Raw genomic sequence first — 15750 nt, forward strand, 5'->3', positions numbered from 1 at the left:
AGGTGACATCCAGCAATGGACCCAGACATTCAGGTAAGTCTGAGCTCTCACTGGGGTCAGGCCAGGCTGATAGACCCCACCAAGTTGGGGAGAGGGAGTTGCAGGGCATGGAAGTGTATTGAACAGGGCAGTGGGGCTGGTTGGCTGTGAGGAGTCAAAATCTGTGGGAAGGGGGAACCCCTTGTTGGCACACAGAGCTTGGGAAGGAGGCATCCCCTTCTACTGACTAACACCCCATATGGTTAAACCTGCTGGCTACACATTGGGCGCAGGCCTCTCCCACCACCCATTATGTCAGAGCCACGGCAGGATGAAGCCCTTATTCGGGCATCAATTTCCCACTTAAGGACCTCAATTGGGTCACGGGGGGAACGACCCATCTGATGCCTCCCTGAACACCTATAAAGTCGTGAACAGGATGGGGACAGATATGTCACTGATAACATGGCAATCTTAATTAGGGGTTCACCACCCCGACCCCACCACCTACCCCCACCCCACCCCCCACCACCCCCCCACCCCCCACCCCCTCCCCACCCTCCACCCCCCCCCCCTCCCCACCCCCACCCCACCCCTGGTTTTCCTGCCCATAGATGGCCCGTAAATTTCAGCCCTATCGCTGTCTACAGATGCTGCCAGACCTACTGACTAATCCTAGCATTTTCTGCATTTTTTGTCAATTGAATCATTTTTTTCTCACAAAGCTTTTGAAGAACTTCTATTGTAAACTGTGCTTTAATGATGTCTCAGAGAAAGAAAAAAAGTACTGGCCATCCAGAAAGTTCCTGGTGATCATTGCAGTCTTGGCAATTAAGCGTGCATTTGTCAGTGTCTCTTTATCTTCATTTTATTTGCCTTAGAAAAATGGCAACCTTGTGGCCTTTTTCACTCATTCACATATTCTTCCATCTTCTTTGTTAATCCCCCAATTTTCCCTTTCCTTCACACCCAGATGGAAGGAAGGAAGTGCTTTACTCATAGCTGCCGTCTGCTATACTTTAACTGACGACAAGAAGAAATTTGAGAATATCTTACTGTCAGCTCATTCTGCCTTGCCTCTCTCCTATGAGGAAAAGCCAGAGCCATCTGCGGGGAACCTGGCTGAGATAAGGAACTCTGTAATCTGGGCATTGTGTCTGCCCATTTTGACTGGAATCATGGAAAGCAGTTCGAGGACAACAGCATAACATCGTGCCTTAATGACTCACCATTCTTATATTGTTGTGTTGTCTAACTAACCCAAGTTTCCCGTTCCTTCCCGAAAAGTCTGTATTTTTTTTCTTTTATAGTATACATCCAATTCGTTTTTGCAAGTTACTATCTGGAGTGTCAGCTCTGGTTCAGTTGGTAACGCTCTCACCTCTGAGTCACAAGGTTGCGGCTTCAAGTTTTTTGCTCTAGGGAGATAAACACAAAATCCAGCCTGACGTCAGTCCAGTACAGTCATTGAGGGAGTGCTGTACTCTTGGATGAGATGTTAAACGGTCGGTTCTCTCAGGTGGACATAACAGATCCCATGGCACGATTTGAAAGAATGGAGGAGATATCCCAGGTACCCTGGTCACCATTTATCCCTCAGCCAACAAAAAGAAACCGATTATCTGGTCAGTTTGCCCTGCTATTTGTGGGAACTTGCTGTGCACATGTTGGCTGCTGCAATTTTTCTATTACAACAGTGAACACACTTCAAAAAGTGCTTCACTGAGAGCTTTGGGGTGTCCTGAAGCTGGGGAAAGATACCGTGCAAGTGCAAATCATTCATTCTTTATTGAATCTGCTTCCTTTCAGGGAGTGCATTTCAGGTCATAACAGTTTGGTGCATTACACAACAACAAAAAAAAAATCCTCTTCAGTGAAGCACTGAGCTGGAGCACAGCAGCCAATCTGTTTACAACATCTACATTTCTGCAGGAACTTTCAACTCTTTGGAATTTAAAAAAGGAGACAGAAGCTGCAGCAAATTTAGCTGTTCACACCGGACTGGATTCAAACCAGAAGGAACTTGAAAATACCTCAACCTCCCTGAATTCAACCTGTCTGGACACAAGGGATTAAAATATAAAAACAAAATGCCACTCAGCCCGACACCTATTGCTCACAATCGCACATTGGACGGGTCAAATAAGTGGAAGAACTGAAGTACTGAGTCAGAGTTACAGTAATAACCCTGATCTGAGATTAAGCATCAGGCCAATTGCTGACCTAGCCATCCTCAGCCGACACTGGTTTACTCATTATCCAACCATCGTTAAAAACAGTCTGAGCCTCACCCCAGACATCTGGCCAATTACCCAGAATTTTGGGCATAACTCTTACTGTTGTCCACCAAAGGGTTTAATGTTCCTGCTCGGGATACTTCAAGAGGCCAAGGAGAATTTTGTGAATATCCAAAGCAGAATTGAAATGATTGCTTATTGATCCTTGACCCTCCCAGGTTCTTACTGCAGGCATGACTTAGTCTGTGACTCCGAGGTATCTGACTGCCTTCGAAGTGAGCAGCAATGAGAACAATTGAGTGGATCTATGGATAACAGACAGCTGCCAGCAAATAAATCAAGCCACCAGGGCCAGTACAAGAGCCAGGCAAACTGCAATACTTGGTTCAGCTGAGCACAGCATGAGGCCTATTTTGAGGCGTCACTGTGGTCAGTTGACATGGAACTGAGCGCTTACGAAATTCATGCCTATTTCACAGCAGAAGAGGGAATGTGAGAGAGCAGGAGAACACATTAAGACAGGAAGAAAGGCAAGAGGCTCTGGGCTTCTGTTGCAGATTCCAAGATCATTTTCTATCAGATATTCAGATATTATTTGTGCAAGTGTGTATTTGAATTTTTTTTTTTTTGCTCTGTGTTACTGTGCTTTGTAGCACAATGGGGAAGAGGTTTGGCTGCAGAGTACTTAACAAACTGGGTGTAACACTGGTTATTATGTGGCATGTAACTCTGTGTTGGCAGGCCAAAATGCAATAGGCTCTGTTTGTTTTACTCGTTTCGCAGCCAAATGTTTTCACCTTCCTATTCTAAATGGGCCAACAGGCATCAGCCGCCCTTCTGCAAGTGGCCATTCTTTTTGTGTGTGAACCTAGGCGGTGTGAGCAAGCTATTTATCTGCAGAAGCCATCACAACACTGACAACCTGCATTCACCGAGCACTCACACCCATGCACTTCCAATGAAGAGATTTTGTAAAATGACAGATGCTAGGAACCCAGGAAGATTTTCAATTTTCTAACTCAGGGATGGTGAGCTCAACTCTTGTACCCTTCTTGATGCCACATCATAAATCCAGTACAAGGTCTGTTCCCTCAATAGAAAAATGATTTATACTGTATAGATCACAAGGGAAGCTACCACCTGGAAAATGACAGCGTCAAGATTAGACATAACAAGGGTAGGTCCAAGGGTAAAACTCTTTGTGCGCTGCCTTGACCGTCACTCAGAAGAGCATCCCTTACCACACCAATGTGACATTTCTATTTTCCCATAGCAGTCTGTCCAAATGGGATTATCAATTTATTGACAAATGGTTCTGACCTGTGGCCAGTTTCTGCTTCAGTGCATTATAAGAATTAGAAACTAGTTAGAAAGTACAAACTTCCACTATTATTTTAAAAATGTAAGGAAAGGCAGTATAAGTAGGCTTGTATGTGTGTGAGTGTGTGCACATGTGCATGTGAGTGTGTCTGTATGCATTTCTGTATGTCTGTATGTACGTGTGTGGTACATACATTCACCTAGTCCTTGTTCAAACCGATCTATCTACAGTGACCTAAATCAATGTCTCTTCCTGATGCTGCTTTTGTCCTTGGATTATCCTGTCTGAGCCTGCTTGGTGCCCTGCTGGTGATCATTCTTGTGTTTGAAGAGAAACAGACTTTCCTAATCTTGATGGAGTGGTTGTCAATCAAACTTCATTCAAGCATAATTGTAACATGCCACATATGACCCTTTGTTACATATTGGCTATGCTCATTTCTCACATTGAACCAGTCATTGAGAGGCCTCAGAAGTATTTCCATATCAGTTTGCTGATTTTAATAATGAACTGTGTAGATATCTCCTTGTTACCTGGACTAACACAGAAGGACTCCTTGACTCCCTATGAGCTATAATTAGGGCTCCAGCTCCACTCCCCACAGACACTGTGGGAAATTATTTCAATTCCTAATATTACAGAAATGTGCGGTTTCACTGAGGCAGAGTTAAGCTCATTAGATCCAATTACTTGGTTTATCCCATCTCTGAGCTGAAAGCAGGAGGCAGAATCACAGGCAGTTCAAACAACAGGAGTGTTGAGAACTTCAAATCAGTTTGGTCTAAGATGTGAATAGAACAGAATAGCTTTTTCCACGCTTGCTTCCTTTTTCAAGCAATGTACAGAAATTCTGAAAAGCAACAAAACAATAACAAATTGCATTTTTTAAAAAGCATCTTTAAATAGTTAACATTCCAAAGGCACTACACAAAGGGGAAATGGACATTGGGGAACCGTGGAAGAATTAATAACTTACATTTATATTGCACCTTTCACAATCATGGGATGTCCCAAAGTGCTTTACAGCTAATGGAATACTTTTGAAGTGTAGTCACTATTGTAATGTAGGAAACATGGCAGCCAGTGTGCGCACAGCAAGCTCCCACAAAAAAATAATGAAATAAATGACCACAACAACTACTTTAAATGTTGGTTGAGGGATAAATGTTGCTTAGGATACCAGGGAACTCCCCTGCTCTCCTTTGAATGGCATGGTGAGATTTTGTTACATCCACCTAAGAGGACAAGGTTTAATGCCCGATCTAAACTGTGGCATCCTCTAACAGTGCAGCACTCCATTAGTTCTGTACTAAGAGTGCCACTCTAGATTACTTCCCCATGTTACTGGAGTGGGTCTTGAGCCAACAATTTTTTGACCCAGAGGCACTGAACCAAGGTGGGCATCTTAGACATTAGCTGTTATGACCAAAAAACATAGTTAAAGAGAAAGATTTTGAGGAAGTTTTTGAAGGTAGTGAAAGCAATTGGCAGAGAAGCTCAGCAAGAGAAGTCCAGAGACTAGGTCTGTTTTAGATCTGTAGATCAGCCATAATGCACAATGGACACATGTAAAGGTGATTTTTTTTTTTAATGTCATGCACCACACTAATTTGAGCATGTTTTTCCTTTTGCTTCATTCTCTTATTACTTATTCTCATTGCTGTGTGTGGGAGCTTGCTATGCGCAAATTGACTTCCACTTTTCCTGCATTATAATAGTGACTACACTTCAAAAGTACTGGGTGAGCAGAAATTTTCTTCAACTAAATATTGGATAGATTGAAGCCATTGCCTTCAGTCCCTGCCATAATCTCTGTGCTATAGCCATTGACGAGAGGCTGAACTAGAATGTTTGCAACTGTTAATTAATGATGGCATTAGCACAATAGAGAGGGATGACTTAAGTTCAGGAAACCAGGATGTGGAAATGGTTTTAGATGGAGATGAGAAATGGTAAAGGCAAGAAGCCACTTGTGGGAGCCGTGTACAGGGCCCCTAATAGTAACCACGTGGTACAGTGAAGCATAAAAGAAGAAATAAAGGGAGCTTGTTAGAAAGGCATGGTGATAATCATGGGAGATTTTAATCTACATGTAGACTGGAAAAGCCAGATGGGCAAAGGAAGCCTAGATAATGAGTTCATAGAATGTTTCTGGGATAGTTTCTTAGTACAGCATAGCAATTCTGGAGCCAACCAGAGAGCAGGCCATACTAGACCTGGTATTGTGCGACGAGATGGGATTAATTAATGACCTTATAGTGAAGATGTCCCCAGGTAGCGGTGATCATAAAACGATTGAATTTTACATTTAGTTTGAGGGAGAGAGAAGTGGGTTCAAGACTACGTTTTTAAACTTAAATAAAGACAATTATGAGGGCATGAAAGCAGAGCTGGCTAAAGTGAATTGGCAAATTAGGTTAAGGGATAGGACAATAGAGATGCAGTGGCAAACATTTAAGGGAATATTTCAGAATACACAGAATAGATACATCCAACGAGTAAGAAAAAGTCCAAGGGACAGACACATCATCTGTGGTTAACTAGAAAGGTTAAAGATAGTGGGCAGAATTTTGCTGTCGGTGAGCAGGGGGCGGGGCCTGCTCGCTGACATGTAAAATGACGCGGGATGACGCCAGGCAGAACCCCCGATGTCATCCTGCCCCATTTAAGTTTTCAGGAAGGCGGGGGCGCAGCAAAATCAGCTGGATCAGACAGGATCATTTAAACAATTAAAGGACTTGCCCATCTAACCTTAAGGCTGGCGAGCAGGCCAGGAGCCCCAGTGGCAAATAGAAAAAACATGAAACTTCATTCACCGGCAGGATGAGGTTTCATGTAGGATTTTAAAAAGTTTAATGAAGTTATAGTGTAAATTATAAACATGTCCCATCTCATGTGACATTGTCACACGAGGGGGATATATTTGGGAATTTTTTTTTTCTATTTTTAGTCTTTTTCAAAGTGGAAGCGATCTCCCTGAGGCAGCACTTAGCCTCAGGGAGATGTGCGCGCTTTCGTGCGCATGCGTGAAAGAGCTCACTCTAGCTTTTGGGGAACGCCCCTCCCCCCACCGCTAGATGTCACATTGGGCGGGCCTTAATTGGCCTGCCTGCGTAAAATAGCAGTGCGGCCCTCTTCTCCGGCAGGGATCAGCCCTCCACCTGCCGGAGATTGGGTCAGACCCGCCTATCCGACAGGCAGAAAATTCTGCCCAGTATCAAACTTAAAGAAGAAGTATATAAATGTGCAAAGATAGGTGGAAGGCCAGAAGATCGGCTAGAACATAAGGAACATCAAAGATGACTAAATTAATAAGGAAGGAAAATTAGAATACAAGGGGAAGCTAGCCAGAAAAAATAAAAACAGATAATAATAAAAGTTTCTATAAATATTTTTAAAAAATGAATTAACAAAGTGAGCGTTGGTCCTATAGAAATTGAGTCTGGGGAATTGATAATGGAAAACAAGGAAATGGCAGATTAATTGAATAGTATCTTGCATTAACTTCACTATAGAGGGTACAAGTAACATCCCAGAGGCAGCTGTAAATCAGAAAATGAAAGGTAGAGAGGAACTCAGGAAAATTACAATCGCCAGAGAAGTGGTACTGAGTAAATTGTTGGAACTGTGGGCTCACAAGTGCTTGGGTCCTGATCGACTACATCCTAGGGCCTTAAAAGAAGTGGCTAGTGCAATAGTTGATGCATTAGTTTTAATTTTCCAAAACTCCCTAGATTCGAGGAAGGTCCTATTAGATTGGAAGATCACAAATGTAACTCCGTTATTTAAAAAGGGAAGGAAACATAAAATGGGAAACTACAGGCCAGTTAGCTTAACACCTGTAAAAGGGAAATTGTTAGAAGCTATTATTAAAGAAGCTATAACAGGGCACCTGGATAAATTGAAGGTAATAAGGCAGAGTCAACATGGCTTTGTGAAAGGGAAATCATGTTTAACCAACTTGTTGATGTCCTTTGAGGAAGTAACATGTGTTGTGGATAAAGGGGAACTGGTAGATGTACTGTGCTTAGATTTCCAGAAGGCATTTGATAAAGTGCCACATCAAAGGTTATTACAGAAAATAAAAGCTCATGATATAGGGGGTAACATATTGCATGGATAGAAGATTGGCTGGCTAACAGGAAGAAGAGAGTAGGCATAAATTGGTCTTTTTCAGGTTGGCAAGATATAACGAATGGTGTGCCACATGGATCAATGCTGGGACGTCAACTGTTTACAATTTATATAAATGACTTGGATGAAAGGATGGACGGGATGGTTGCCAAATTTGCTGGTGACACAAAGATAGATAAGAAAATAAGTTGTGAAGAGGACATAAGGAAGCATCAAAAAGATATAGATGGGTTAAGTGAGTGGGCAAAGATCTGGCAAATAGAGTATAATGTGGGAAGATGTGAAATTGTCCATTTTGATAGGAAGAATAAAAGAGAAGCATATTACCTAAATGGTGAGACATTGCAGAGCTCTGAGATGCAAAGGGATCTGGATGTCTTAGTGCATGAATCACAAATGGTACAGCAGGTACAGCAAATAGTTAGAAAGGCTAATAGAATGTTATCATTTATTGCAAGAGGAATTGAATACAAAAGTAGTGAGGTTATGCTTTAGTTATACAGAGCACTAGTGAGACCACATCTGGAGTACTGTGTACAGTATTGGTCAGCTTATTTAAGGAAGGATGTAAATGCGTTTGAAGCAGTTCAGAGAAGGTTTACCAGGCTAATACCTGGAATACCTGAGGAAAGGTTGGACAGACTAAGCTTGTATCTGCTGGAGTTTAGAAGAGTAAGAGGTGATTTGATTGAAACATATAAGATCCTGAGGGGTCTTGACGGGGTGGATGTGAAGAGGGTGTTTCCACTTTTGGGAAAATCTAGAACTAGGGGTCACTGTTTAAAAATAAGGGATCTCCCATTTAAAATGGAGATGAGGTGAAATTTTTTCTCTGCGAGGGTCCTGAGTCTTTGGAACTCTCTTCCTGGTAAGATGATGGAAGCAGAGTCTTTGAATATTTCAAGGCAGAGGTAGATAGATTCGTGGTAAGCAAGGGGTTTATAGGTTATCGGAGGTAGGCGGGATGCAGATTTTAGGCTACTATCAGATCAGTCACGGTCTTATTAAATAGCAGAGCAGGCTTGAAGGGCCAGATGACCTACTCCTGCTCCTTGTTTGTATGCTGGTATGTCCATATGATCCTGGTGTCGTATTTGATCCCGAGATAAATTTTCGACCACATATCTGTACCAGCATTAAGATTGCCTTAAGATCTCCATAACGTTTCAGCTTCAGCTCAAATGTTGAAGCCCTCATCCATGCTTCTGTTAAACTTGAATATCCTGATGCACACTCGCTTCCCATCTTCCACCCTCCAGAAAACTAAGCTGACCCAAAACTCTGTGGCCCATATTCTAACTCGCACCTAATACTGTTCACCCATCGCCTATGTGTTCACTAACCTGCCCACTGGTTAAGTAACACCTCAACTTTAAAAATCTCGCCCCCCGCCTTGTCTTCAAACCCCTCCATAGTGTCACCCTTTGCTATCCCTGTACCTTTCTCCAGCCCTATAACGTTCAAGGATACAGCACTCCTCCTATTCTGGACACTTGAACATCCCTGATTTTAATTGCTCCAGCAATAGGAAAAAACAGTTTGGACCAGCATTCCTGTTTCCCAGTTTTTACTGGTGTTCCATTTTAACGTATACAAGACCAGTTTGGACCAGTACCCTTATTTCCCAGTTTTACTCTTTTGTCGTTCTATGCCACCATTCATGTCTGTGCCTTCAGTCTAAGTTCTGGAAGTCTCTCCCTAAGCCTTTCCCTCTTTCTACCTCTCCTTTTTAAAGACTCCATCTTGGCTGGTATGGCATTGATTCTTAATCTACCGCAGCAATGTTAGGGAACGAGACAATGTTACAGTGGAAATGAAGGATATTGGCTGTAGTGTACAATGTCTGATATGCTCTTATGAAACTGGTTACCTTTTTTAATAACACTGAGGCCAGGATTTTCTGGCCCTGTCTTGGCGGGACCCACCACGCGAGATTCAGTGGCCCTAGTCAAAAGTCCATTGGCGTTTGGCGGGGACTGGACAATCCCGGTGGTGGGGGGGGCCAGAAAATCCCACCCAAGACACACAGGAGTTTAATCTTCTCTGTTGCCCCACTGCTTCAAAGATTAATGTAAGACTTATTGTTGTTCGTCCAGCCATCATTCTGTTTAAAACGAAGGGGAAAGATGGAAGGAAACCCCGAATTGGTCAAATTTTCACAATGATTAACTTGGGCGTAAGCAAATATTGACAGATCTGAGACAGCTCATTGTTTTTCGCATGTCTACAATTTGACTAAGCTGAAATTCCAGGTAATAAAACTTGCAGGTTAGTGAATGTCACTTGCTCTCTCACATTCCCACCCACCTGAATCCTTATTGTTTAGAAGCTTGGTGAGGCACAAGCAGGTGACTTACCCACCCATGTGAATTCCACATAATAGTGAGCAGCCGGTTAGGAGGTACCAAAGCAATCATGCTGAATAAATAATTCTGCTTGAGCATTGTGCTCATTTTAATTACATCTGCTCTCCTATGAATGAGGTGGAGCAGGTATCTAGCTTTCTAAATCTGTTTTAATATTATTTAGAACAGTGCAATAGTTCATCCGGGAAATAATGTTTATCCATGGAGTTAACTTATTGCACTGAGATATTTCAATTTGATCTCTCTCTTTTTGAAACAGGATCAGGATATCAGAGCTTGGCGGATTTGATATGGAAGGAGTCTCCAGACTAGACCCAATTAGATTGATGGTAAACTTTAGTTTAGATTTATGGTGGAGCTTAAATGCACGTAAAGCTTTCGAGAAGCTAAAACTGCAAGTTTCCTCTTGATAATCTTGCCATTTCTTGGACTCTAGGACCCCTATGGATAAGACTACATGGTAAAAGAAACACACTGAGCTGCCTCTTGTCTGTGGTGGGCCCATTTGTTACTTGTAGTGTTCCTGTTAAGGACATAGCTGGGTATTGGGAGATCTGAACGATGATGTGCATTGTTGGCTGACCCTGATAGACCATGGTTTAATTCACCAGCCTACACAACAAATATTCTTACCTTTTTATATACTGACTATTCACATTTTTATAATCTGATCTATATCCTGTACCCATGAGTAGGAGAGATTTACAGTCAGGGCATGATATTTAGCTAAAGCTGAAGATAATCCCAGCCCCGGGCTACAGCTGGTTCACTTGTTCTCTGCCAATCACTCTCTCCCTTTGTGTGGCAATGGGCTGGATTTTACGCTGATGGGTTTGAAGGCGGGGGCATGGTGCTTGTTAAATTCAGTGGGCAACCAGTTTGCTCCTACCTGCCCACCCGGGCTCACACCACAATTTTACCAACAACAGGGTGGCGTTGGGCAGCCCGTGTGCCCTTAAGTGGGCAACTAATGCGAACTTAAGGGCATCATCCCCCTGCCGCTGGGATTTAGCCAAGGTTTCCCTGCGCAGGCTGGTGGTGGGCCCTCCGGGGGTCCCCCCCCCAAGGTTTATACCCCCTGCCCCAGGTTGCCTTCCCCCCATGACATCTCAAACACCAGCCCCCCCACCCCGCTCACTGAGGCCTGCCAGCTTGGGACCCGGCGAGACCCCCAAATCCTGGATCCAATGCATTCATGTTTGAACAGCATCGTCCCCGATTACGCATATCAGTTGGCCTCTCAACATATTATTAATTGAAGTTCAGAACTCACAATATTCCGTTAATCCCTTTAAAGCAGCTGGATAGCCAGCAATTGTCTCTCCTGGAAGCCTATTCATTGAACTGAATATAAAATGCTGCATAGTGTCTGAGGGCTTTGGCTTCAGGTATTTTTTTGCAATGTTTACTACCTTGTCGAAAGTCTTCGTATCAAGTTGCAAAGAAATATTTTGGATTGGGGGAGAGTGGATTTTAGTAAAATAAGGCAGGATCTGGCCAAGGTAAACTGGGAACAGTTACTTGTGGAGAAATCTACAGCAGAACAATGGGGGGTGTTCAAAAAGGAAATGGGGAGGGTACAGACTCAACATGTTTCCTCTAGGCTGATAGCAAGGAATAACAAGCCCAGAGAACCATGGATGACCAAAAATATTCAGGTTACGATGAGAAGGAAAAGAGAAGCACGTCATAACATTCAAGGCTATGGGCCAAGTGCTGGTAAATGGGATTAGGTAGGTAGGTCAGGTGTTTCTCACATGTCGGTGCAGACTTGATGGGCCGAAGGGCCTCTTCTGCACTGTGATTCTGTGATTCTGAGGGCTGTGAGGTGATGTTAGGCTGTGGATCCACTCATACATATTGCTCCCTCATGTGGACAAAAGAATCGGCCTTTCTTGTCCTCCCTCATGATGGTCGTTAGCGGTAAAGAAGAATGCCAGGCGTTCGATGTAATGAGACTAGTTATCGGAAATGGGGTCGAATGGTTCAAGAAGCCCAAACTGAGGAATAATCGATGACTAAGGAGACTGCGCTTTCAAACAGCGTTCAAGATAGTGGTGAAGTAGCTGGCTTACCGTGGCTTTCTTGATTACTGTCAATTGATCTGGTTTATCCTCATTGCCAGTTTTATGTTTTTGATTATCAGGTTCGCTCTGTCCGGCGAATGATAGCTGCACCTTTGATATTAACACATTAGTTGGTGCTTGAAATAATACAGGCAGACAGACCGATTAACTGAACAAACACTGATGGTTTATTGGAACTAAGAACAGAGCACTAACACCATGTGTGCTTCTTCAATCACCTCCAGCTCTAGACTTACAGTTACCCAAGAAGCCCATGCTGTGTAGCGATTGGTCAATACATGCACATGCCAACTAGCTACATTCTCTTAAAGGTACATAGTACTCCATTTTACCGCAGCTTGTGAGAGGCAAGATCAGCAGCAGCAGGGAGGGCCAGGAGAGGGTAGATCAGTAGCGACAGGGAGGGTTAGTGAGACAGAAGATCAGGGAGGGTCAGGGAAAGGGCAATGATAGGGAGAGTCGGTGAGAGGGAAGATCAGTAGTGACAGGGAGGAGCGGGAGAGGGAAGCTCAGCAGTGACAGGGAGGGTCTGCGAGACGGAAGATCGGCAGTGGCAGAGAAGGTCAGGGAAGGAAAGGTTGGCAGTGACCAGAAGGGTCAGGGAGCAGGAGAAGCCGTTCCAAATGAATACACTTCCTTTTAGATTGGTCAAAACCTGTTTCTAACCATTTTGTAGAATCATAGAATGGTTAGTGTGGAAACTGGAAAATCTAGGCTATCCATTTATGTTTCATATGTTTCTCCAGTGCTGGAGAAAGAGGATATCCCAGAGGGTTGAAGGACAGAACCAATTTACCTAGAGCTAAGGAAAAAAGGTGTGCAATAACATTGCTCGGTGTAGTCTGTAGATCATCAACTAATGGAGAGGATGTAACTCTTTTGAGTACAACCAAATAAACTAAATTAACAAATCATAGTCGGGAGGATGTAGAGGAATAACTCTGCAGGGAAATTGCTGAAAGATCCAGACGTTATAGAGTATTTATAATGGGCGACTTTAATTACCTGGATATAGAGTGGGACAGTGGTAGTGTAAAGGGCAGAGAGGGGCATGCATTCCTAGATTGTGTTCAGGAGAATTTTCTACAGCAGTATGTGTCCAGTCTAACAAAAAAGGAGGCACTGCTAGACCTGATTCTTGGAAATAAGGTGGGCCAAAAGTGTCAGTGGGAGAACATTTGGGAGGTCACTGTATCATAAGTTTTAGGATAATGGTAGAAATGGACAATGGGCAACCCAGAGTAAGAATAATTAACTGGGGGAGAAGGGAACCGGGCTGGATAGATTGGCTCCCACAGCTACCTCAACTGCAGCTCCTCACACCCTGCTTCCTGTAAGAACTTCATCCCATTCTCTCGGTTCTTCCACCTCCATTGCATATGTTCAGATAATGCCATCTTGCAAAACGCCGCTTCTGACATGCCTTCCTTTTTTGTTAACCGACGATTGATTCCCCGCAATATAGTTGACAGGACCCTCAACTGTGTCCGACCAATTTCCCGCACCTCTGCCCTCATCCTTTCCCCTCCATCCCAGATGCTTCATTTGCACTTCCCTCAATTTAGTCTACTGCATTCACTGCTCCCAATGCAGTTTCCTCTACATTGGAGAGACCAAACGCAGACTGGGTGACCGCTTTGCCGAACACCTTCGCTCAGTCCGCAAGCATGACCCAGACCTCCCTGTCGCTTGCCATTTCATCATACCACCCTGCTCTCATGCCCACATGTCCATCCTAGGCCTGCTGCAATGTTCCAGTGAAGCCCAATGCAAACTGGAGGAACAGCACCTCATCTTCCGATTAGGCATTTTACAGCCTTCTGGACTTAACATTGAGTTCAATAACTTCAGACCATGAACTCTCTCTTCCATCTTTCCCCCTTTTTAAATCCAATCCCACAGGGCCATCTGTCACTGGTTTTGTTTTCACAGAGCATTGAACCTTGTTCTGCTATTAACACATTCTGTTCTTACATTTCAGCAGCAGCTTCTTTAGTCTTTACAATTAACACTCCCTTTGCCTTGTGTCAATGGCATCTTTGTCAATTGCTCCAAAGCTCTCACCTATCCCTGACCTTCTATCTCATTCCACCTGCTCCATCCCCTCTTAAACAGTATAAAATCCATCACATTTCTACTTCTCTTCAGCTCTGAAGAAGAGTCATACGGACTTGAAATGTTACCTCAAAGATTGGTGGGGAAAACTGTAGCTGAACAATAGGCTACCTTCAAAAAATAAATGGTTTAGCCAGTCAAGATATATTCCTTGAAAAGGGAAAGGTAGGGCAAACAAATTCAGAACTGCCTGGAATAAAGAGATAGAAATTAAGATAAAGAAGAAAAAGCGTGCTTATGACAGGTGTCAGGTAGAACCAAGAGGAATACAGAAGGTTCAGAGGAGAGGTGAAGCAGCAAGTAAGAGAAACAAAGAAGGACTATGAGAAAAGACTGACAGCCAACATAAAGGGGAATCCCAAAGCCTTCTATCAGCACACAAATAGTAAGAGGATAGTGAAAAGAGGAGTGGGGCTGATTAAGGACCAAAAGGTGGATTTACACATGCAGACAGGGGGCAGGCTAAGGTGTTAAATGAATACTTTGCACCCGCCTTTACCAAGGGAGCAGATGCTACCCAGGCCATGGTCACAGAGGAGGAAACTGTCACTAGAATGGTTCAAAATTGATAAGGAGGAGTTATTGGATAAACTGTCGGTACTTAAAGTTGACAGGGCACCTGGACTGGATGAGATGCATCCAAGGTTATTGAAGGAAGTGAGAGTGAAAATTGCAGGTGCACTGGAATAATATTTCAGTCTTCCTTAGACTCAGGGGAGGTGCCAGAGGACTGAAGAATTACAAACATTACGCCCTTGTTCAAAAAACGTTGTAAGGATAAGCCCAGCAATTACAGATCAGTTAGTTTAATTCTGCTGGTGGTGAAGCTTCAAGAAACAATTATTTGGAATAGAATTAATAGTCACATGGAAAAAGTGGGCTGTTTAGGAGGATCCAGCATGGATTTCTAAAGAGAAAATTATGTGTAACTAACTTGCTAGAGCTTTTTGGGGAGATAACATAGAGGATTGATGATGGCAATGCTGTTGATGTGGTGTACATGGACTTCCAAAAGGCACATGATACAGTACTACACAACAGACTTGTGAAAAAAGTTATAGCTCTTGGAATAAAAGGGACAGTAGCAACATGGATACAAAATTGGCTGAGAAATAGGAAACAGCAAGTAATAGTTAATGGATATTTTTCTGGCTGGAGGGAGGTTTGTAGTGGCATTCCCTAAGGGTCAGTATTTTTAAAAATTCATTCATGAGATGTGGCCTTCATTGGCTAGGCCAGCATTTATTCCCATCCCTAGTTGCCCTTGAGAAGGTGGTGGTGAGCTGCCTTTTCGAACCGTTGCAATCCATGTGCTGTAGGTACACCCACAGTGCTGTTAGGAAAGGAGTTCCAAGATTTTGACCCAGCAACAGTGAAGGAATGGTGATATATTTCCAAGTCAGGATGGTGAGTGGCTTGAAGGGGAACTTCCAGGTGGTGGTGTTCCCATCTATCTACTGCCCTTGTCCTTCAAGGTGGTAGTGGTCATGGGTTTGGAAGGTGCTATCGAA

Source organism: Carcharodon carcharias, chromosome 1 (genome assembly GCF_017639515.1).
Source record: "Carcharodon carcharias isolate sCarCar2 chromosome 1, sCarCar2.pri, whole genome shotgun sequence".
NCBI classification, from domain to species: domain Eukaryota; kingdom Metazoa; phylum Chordata; class Chondrichthyes; order Lamniformes; family Lamnidae; genus Carcharodon; species Carcharodon carcharias.